Source organism: Tupaia chinensis, unplaced genomic scaffold, assembly GCF_000334495.1.
Source record: "Tupaia chinensis unplaced genomic scaffold, TupChi_1.0 Scaffold145685_1, whole genome shotgun sequence".
NCBI lineage: Eukaryota > Metazoa > Chordata > Mammalia > Scandentia > Tupaiidae > Tupaia > Tupaia belangeri.
Genome location: NW_006205542.1, coordinates 5,972,805 through 5,981,712, shown reverse-complemented (window position 1 = coordinate 5,981,712; position 8,908 = coordinate 5,972,805).

Sequence of the window (8,908 nt, the reverse complement as noted above, 5' to 3'; positions counted from 1 at the left end):
CAGACAGAGAGAGACAGAGAAATAGAAAGTGAAAAATCACCCCCCAGGGGGGATGGCCATGCCGCAATCCCTTCTCCTCCATTCTCCTCTCGGGATCTTGGGCATGCACGCAGACGTGCCTGGCGTGAGTTTTAAGCCACCGGGTCCAGGATGCGAACTGCGTTCAACTACGTGGGAGTTCAGTGACATAGCCATTATGCTAACTGCTGGTCCCACCTTATAACAAAATATCCTTAATGCTCACTATCAATTTTTGTACTGATCTCTTCCGAGTCTGGCAGTGGTTGACAGAGTTACTCTGGTCCACAGACCATACCTAGAGAATTATTGTTCTACTCTATTTCTTAGATGTATCTTCTAATGAGGTAATTTCCTACAGATAAGTTTAAAATATATTTTAAACTTACTCATTTAATGTCACTGACTACCTTTTTTTATTCTTAGAACTTCTGGGTAATATTTTTTTTTCATTCATTCCTGTTCTCAACTATAAATCAATTCCTTCCTTCATTTCTCTGAACATTTATGAAACAATTAACTTGAAGTCTTTAAAATTTTTGCAGGGCCGATTCAACCTCCTTTGGTTCATATATTAGAGACTTAGTTTATCTTCACAAGGAGTTGATATCCCTAAGAGCTGCTGTGTGTCTCAGGCTATGAAAGCTGTCCGTAGAAGATAGCTCTAATATTCCTGAAATCCATTCATCTTTAGAGTCTGAGCATATTTCTAACAGTCTTGTGTTTTTATGTGTTCACCATTTTTTTCATTGTTTTTTGGTTCATTCTTCCAACATCATTTTATTCTGCTACATTGAAGAATACATCCTGGGGAACCAGCAGTTAGCGTAATGGCTATGTCGCTGGACTCCCACGTAGTCGACCGCGGTTCGCATCCCGGACCCGGTGGCTTAAAACTCATGCCGGGCGCATGTGTGTGCGTGCCCAAGATCCCAAGAGGAGAATGGAGGAGAAGGGATTGCGGTGTGACTATCCTCTCTGGAGGGGTGATTTCTAGCCTTCTGTCTCTATGTCTCTCTCTGTCTGGTGAGCGCATGCACCCTATAGCAAAAAACCTCTCCAAAAAAAAAGAATACTTCCTGAATGTACTACATTACTGTCCACATTAAATTTTAGCTTGTAAATTTCAATTTCCTGAAAAAAAAGATATCTATAGAGCACCATCAATGATATAATTGTGAACAAAAGCTATTATAAATGACTGAAGAAAACTTTTCATGTGTTGTACAAAAGTCTGGCAAACAGTAAAAGTTCTCAGGCAGCAGTACATGTGATTAGTAATTACTGCAACATATATTCAAAAGTAAGCCTTATCCAGAAACAGTACATTCTGGCAATTTCAACACAATATGTATAACATTTAGGTCATTATTAATATATTAATTTAAAACATTAAATTGGATTGCAGAGGAAGACAAATAATGGAGAATTATAGAGGAATCTGAGTGGCTATTTTTTTCCCAGAAAATTAATAGCAGATAAGATGATCTTTGGATGGGAAATTCATCATTTAATATCTTGTCCTCAATGAGTTCATGTGAAACTGAAAAGCTTCTGTACAGAAAAGAAAACAATCAACAGGGGGAAGAGACAACCTACAGAATATTTAAAAATTTGTAAAATATACATCTTGGGGATAGTATCCAAAATATACACATATGTCAAACAACTCAATGAGCACTAAACAACACAATTCTAAAATGGGCAAAAGACCTGATCATTAGGGGAAAGCAAATCAAAATAACCATGAAATATCATCTCATTCTTGTTAGAATAGTTATATTCAAGGTCAGGTGATGATGCAGCAGCAAATTATGATGCTCTGTGAAGTTGACCAACATGGGACATTTCCCATGCAAATTAAATGCTCTACAATAAAAGAGGTCATGGCCTAGAGTAAGAAAGAAATCTGTATAAAGTTTACACAACCTAAGGGGAACATTAAAGCAGTCTTAGTCAAAGCTCACCTTGCACTTTCCCAAGATGCAATACACATAGCCTCCATATTAATGGAAAGTTATTGTTCCAAAATTGCTGCTGAAATTCCAACAATTATGACCACTTGTCTGGCAATAGGAAGAACACAGGTGAAAGAAGAAAACACTTGCTAGTTGTTTTTCTTTTAAAGGGTCTCCGAACACCCAACAACTTTTATTTTTACTTTAATTTTTTAAAGAATTAATTATTTATTTAATTCCATTTTTTATTATAATTATTTTTAAAATTTGGCCAGAGAGAGAGAGATGGAAATTAAGAAAGCAAACCACCAGGTCTGGGGCTCAAATAGTGGTTGACCATGTGGGAATCAAAAGCCTTTAACCACCACACCACCTGCCGGCCCAACAACTGTTATTAATATGTAATTGGCCATCTCTCACCTTTAACGAAGGTTGAGAAATGTAATATATTAGCTGAGCACATTTCTTCTCAGGAAAAGTCAGGAACCTACTCTTTTTTTTTTTTTTTTAAATATTTTTGCCATAAGGAGTATACACTCATCAGGGAGAGAGAGAGAGAGAGACAAAGATGGTGAGAAGGAAAGTGAAAAGTCACCCTCCACAGGGGTGGCCACATCACCTCCGCCTACCCTCTATTTTCCTCCTGGGATCTTGGGCATTCACGCACATGATCATGCCCCTGGAATGATCCTCAAACCACTGGATCAGGCCTGGAACTGCTGTTGGCCATGTGGTAGTCCAGCACATGTAACCATTCTGTCATCTGTTGATCCCACTGCTACTATTTTTAAAGGTGAAAACTGGGGGCCAGGGACCAGCAGTTAGCATAATGGCTATGTCGTTGGACTCCCACGTAGTCGACTGCGGTTCACGTCCCGGACCCAGTGGCTTAAAACTCATGCCGGGCGCGTGTGCATGCGTGCCCAAGATCCCGAGAGGAGAATGGAAAAGAAGGGATTGCGGTATGGCCATCTCCCCTGGGGGGTGATTTCTCACTTTCTGTCTCTCTGTCTCTCTCTTTCTGGCGAGCGCATGCACCCTATAGCAAAAACCTCTAAAAAAAAAAAAAAAAAAAAACGGGGGCCAGTAGGTGCCATAGTGGTTAGGGAACTGGACTCTCACATGGCCAGCCACTATGAGTCTCAGACTTAGCACCTTGAAAATAATTCCAGGCATGTGTATCTGTGCATGCCCAGAATCCCAGGAGGAAAATTGAGAGAAAGGGATTGTGATGACATGGCCATCCCCAGGCAAAGGGTGATTTCTCACTTTCCCTCTCACTGTCTCTGTCTCTTACTGTCCAGTGAGCATACATGCTCCAAGGCAAAAACCATCAAAAACTAACTAAATAAATAAATAAAATGAAGGTGGATACTGAGTTTCCCACTGAGTAGAAAAATAAAAGTTTCAGTCATAGTGATAAACATAAATGTCCTTTACAGAAAATAGAAGCACTGATAAAACTGATCAAATATCAATAAATTGCTCTTCTTCAGATCTGTTATGCATCATATTTTTTATTTATTAGGAGTATCACCAGACTAATCTTTACATTTGTTTTCAGCAAATCAACCTAAGAAGATAATATTCCTTTTTAAGTTATTAATTATATTTTATTCTAATGGGAACATATTAAGAATCCATACAGTATGTTCAAAGTACCATACATTTTATGTAAATTTTGAGGTCCACCTTTCCCAAAATATAAAATACTTATTTAATGACTTAAAGTAAGATGAAAATCCAGAGAATGTTTTGGATGTTGTAGTTTATACAACATAATTGTCCACATTTTAACCTGGCTTAATAACTTTGTGCTTTAGAAACAGAGAAATAAACCTCAAAAATCTGTAAGAAAGAACTTTTAATAAATGATTTTCTGATTTTATCTATCTAGACCTGAATAAAATCAGAACCAAAAATTCCAGATCAATCCTGCCTGTGTGGTGCTCCATTTGTGTAAATTTGCTACAGCAAACAGATGAAAACAAAACAAAACAAAACAAAGCAAAAAAACCTCTTCCTTTTTTATTATGGTATACAGTATAAGAAAAGTTTCGGGGAACCAGCAATTAGCGTAATGGCTATGTCACTGGACTCCCATGTAGTCGACCATGGTTCACGCCCTGGACCCGGTGGCTTAAAACTCATGCCGGGCGTGTGTGCGTGCATGCCCAAGATCCCGAGAGGAGAATGGAGGAGAAGGGATTGCGGCGTGGCCATCCCCCCTGGGGGCTGATTTCCCGCTTTCTGTCTCTCTGTCCGGCGAGCACATGTGCCCTATAGCAAAAAACCTCTCCAAAAAAAAAAAGAAAAGAAAAGTTTCAAACCTTAAAAACTATGTCTAATTAGGTAGGGCCATCTTCCCATTGAAATTTAAGTTTTCATTTGGTATAGTGAACTTAGTTCTTAGTTTAAAAAATAGATCATGAGGGGCCAGCTGGTGGCATAGTGGTTTAGGCATTGGAATCCCACCTGACTGACCACAGCTCAAGTCCCAGACTCGGTAGCTTGAAAATCATGCCAGATGTGTGTGAGTGTGTGTGTGCACGCACACTCAAGATCCCAAGAGAAGAATGGAAAAGGGATTGAGATGTGGCCATTTTCCCTGGGGGGTGATTTCTCTCTTTCCGTCTCTTTGTCTCTTTCTCTCTGGCAAGTGTACATGTCCTGTGACAAAAATCTAAAAGAAAAAAGATCATGAATAATCTTTTATGCCTTCTATTTACAGCCACTCCTCACTTAGATCCTACCTGCTTAGTGACAGCTCAGATTTATCCTGTCTCACTCTGAGTCCTATCCCTGCATTAGGATGATTTTTACTACATGAAACTTTTGAAATCACATAAGAATACAAATTTCATTTATAAATTTGTACTTTATTGTGCACCCACAGTAGCATTTAGGAGAAATAAAAATGATCACACCAGATTTATATTATTTTGTTGTGGTGAGTCTTGTTGCTTGCTGGTGCTTATCTACTGTATGCTTTTCGTATGGATATTATTACATTATTCTAGTGTGATGTTGCATGAGATCTACTAATAATACATAGCCTATGGCACCATGTCACAACACAAAACATTTGCCTCTAAGCTCTTCACTTATCAATCAATTCATATAATGACCTAGTCATAGGAACAACGCTTGGTTATCAAGTGAGGAATGCCTGCAATTTCTAAATATGCCAATGAAAAGAAAATTAGGCACTTACCTGGATTTATAATAATAATACACACTTGTTTCTGTGATTGTGTTTCTCCAAGAACATTTTTAATTCTTATCTTATAGCATTATCGACATACTACAGACATAACCCAAATTGACCATGCTCCTTTTATTTTATTACTTAAACATTAAGTCTAAAGTTTATAAGTATACTTAAACTTATATAAGTTAAGGCTTCATAGATTATAATTTTTTTAATTTTAATGAAATATTTTAGCTTAATTAAGTGCACAGATCAAAGAAAATGATGACCATACATAATTATTAAAAAATTCATTTTTCTTACTCAATACATAAGATGTCCTTTGCAAGAATTTATTGCACATCATAATTAGTTCCATAAAATATTAAGTACATGCCTTTTAGGTACTCATTTTGAGTAAGGGCTGAGAATGGACAACTATATATAATATGGAATCTCTGCACAGCCTAGTAGAGGACACAGATGAATACAACAATTAAATATTATTTGATAATTAATCTACTTTTTATATGTAGGATGCTGTATGATACTAGAATACAAAGTAACTCTTTCTGGACAGGGAGAAGTGAGAATATTCATGAAATAGTTTACAAATCAAGGCAGAACTTTAAATGAAATGTCAGTTGATGCTTTAACAAAATACTTCTGGTGGCAACATGCAAGTTCATCAATATTGAGTGTAAACTACAATGAGTATTACAATTAAAAGACTACTGCAATAAAACAGACATAAAAGCTGATGAAGAGTAAAAAAAAAAAAAGGAGTGCTTTAAGAAACTAAAAATTTTATAACATTAAGAAAGTAAAACCAATAGATAACATAAAAATACATAAAATAAAAAGTTTTTGAGAAAAAATGTATCTAGCATTTTGAATAGTTAAAACATATCTGAGGATTAATAATCATATGGCCAAACAGGAGCAGGTCTCAGAGCAATACAGAACAGTGGTAAGGAACTCTAACCTAGACTAGAAGAACCTGGGTTGGAATTTCACATGGGAACTTACTAGATATGTGAACTTGTCCAAATTATTAACTTACCTAAGCCTGAATTTCCTCATATAGAAAGTAAAGCAGATCATACTTAGTAGTGATAGTTAAATGAGATGATGCCTTATACACAGTAAGCATTTAATAAATATTAGCTATTATTATATCAGGAGTAGTATAGTTCAGACACAAGACAGCCTGTTTAACACAATTGTTACCTTATACTGTGCCCTTACTGTATTGGATCTTTATGCTTAAGAGCCAAGAATAGCCCAGAGTTTTCACCCTGTGTTAGTCTTAATATCTTAGTCGTTGACATTGAACTAAAAAGTATAAAGGTCTATTCCATACCTAAATGAAAATTAATCATTTTATTTGGATCTTTCAAAAATATTCAATTTATAAAGCTTGTATTTGTCAGCAGTCTTATAAGCAGTCAAGAGTACTTCTCTGTTATATTTTAATGCATTAAAACATAAATCTTCACTGTGTTCTTTTTTCTTAATTAATTAATTTATTATATCATAATCTTGTTTATATTACATTGAATCACATATAACTTTATAGTGTATTACATTTATTTTTCCAGAAGGAATACCATGCATATCAGTCAACACAGAGACATTCAAATCCCCATTTCATCATCCAATAGCTTTTCATTTTTTCCCAATTAGTTTCACTGTGTACTTCTAAAATGTACTTTTAATTTAAAGTGAAAAATTTCCCATCCATAACTTCACAGTGAACATGCTAAAAATGATATGCTTTTTATTTATTTATTTATTTACTTCATTTTCTTTTATACATTCAATCACATTATTATTTGGCTTACAAAATGGATATTTCAACAGGTAAACATGTTTCCCTAGTAGAGTTGATAAAACTATAAAATATCTTCAGCAGAAAAATGGTATACTTTAATAATTCTGTCTCTTAAAGTTTTCACCCACACTGATATGAAGGACTATCCCACCACACTCCTCTTGGGAAGGCGATTTTCTTTAATACTGAAAAATAAGACATGACAGCTACACTCCAAAAGGACAATCATGATTTCTCAGTCTGCAAACAAAGCTTAGAACCTCTGAAAAGTAATTTTTTCTTTGAAAGTTAGAGGATTTCTGTTAAACACTAAGATAAATAATGAGACAATGTTTGGAAGCTCCTGGAACAACTAGATCTAATGAGAGATAGGTCAGAGTTTTCACTAGGATGAGGGATTTCTAATAGTGCTATTGTGAATTCTATAAATTGAACCATTATATATGATTATTTTAATCTGAATTATGAATATAAATGGGCATAGTCTAGTTTTTTTGATTGACAAAAAAGGTCTCCTGCTTTCACATGTAACCCAAATAGACTATATTAATACCTATCAACTATAGCATTCATGTAACCAGAAACAAGGAGTTCTCAGACCTAGGAGGAAGAAGGGAGGATGTGGTAACTTCTAGAAGAGCCAGTGTCCCAACCCAGAAGATGTCACTCAATACTTTTTTGTCCTGCCCATAGGTGTTGTTCTTTAATATAGCTACATGTCTTTTTCATCTTCATTCTAGAGCTAACAATAACAATCTTATTGAAAATTCTCAGAATAGAAAAATCATTTGTTAAGTGCGTTCTTTTATGCCAAATACTATACACTGATGTTTCATGTGCAATATTTCATTTAGATGTATGATATTTCTTTGTAAAGATGAAGAAATTGGGTCTTAGTATGACAAAATAGTAATTCCAATCCACGTCTAAGGCCAAAGACTGCTCTGTCTACCCTGTGGCACTGGATGTAAAGGACATGACACCTGAGACCACTGTGAACCACTGAAGAATAGTAACATGGCAAAGGGTGCTTCCCTTGTATAATAGTTTAGGACAATTGGTCATATTAGCTGTTGTACTTGAAATTTGCCGGATTATAAACTTCATATAGTACAAACATATCCAATCTCTCCTACCTTAGAAATTAAAACTTGTGATGACCTTTCATTACTACAAATTACCATAAGCATGTATGAAATTGAAAGATTTTAAGTACTTTTATAAAAAAGAGATGATGCTTTATCTAAGTCAGAGCTGTCTAAATGATAAATGACAGTTGAATATGCCAAGGGGTAATATATATTATCTAATGATAGAATTTTCCTGCAAATATGCTTTGGGATAGCTCTGTATTTCTTTCTTGCAACAATGCATTAGAGAACTAAAAGTGGTAGAGCCTAAATAATTTTGAAATGTAGGTAATGGAGGAAAATATGTAACGCATTTCAAGTAAATATATGAGCTTGAGTCTTCCATAAAATTAATCCAACAAAGTGTAATACTATATGAGGACAATAAATATCTAGGGTTTTTTTGTACAAGGTGAGTTGAAGTATATGCATGAATAGCCTCATATCATACTTGCTGCATAAACTCAACTTTTGAATTCCCTTGGTTCTTATGACTCTTGAGTAGTGAAAACCAATGAGAAACATTTGCATTCCTCTAAGACTCAAAGAATAAAGAATAGTATGTCAACTACTTATAGTAAGTTGGGCTCCAATAAAGAACAATTCCTTTGGTATACGTGGTATCAGTCAGCCAGTTCCTGGCAACTTGCACAGGATTAATTAGCGTTTCAAAGGGAAAGTGCAGGTTAAAGCAGAACTGAAAATTCACTATAGCTTACTAGCACTTGAAATACTTATGACTTATAAAAAACCTTTAAAATGGATAGAAACATTGTTA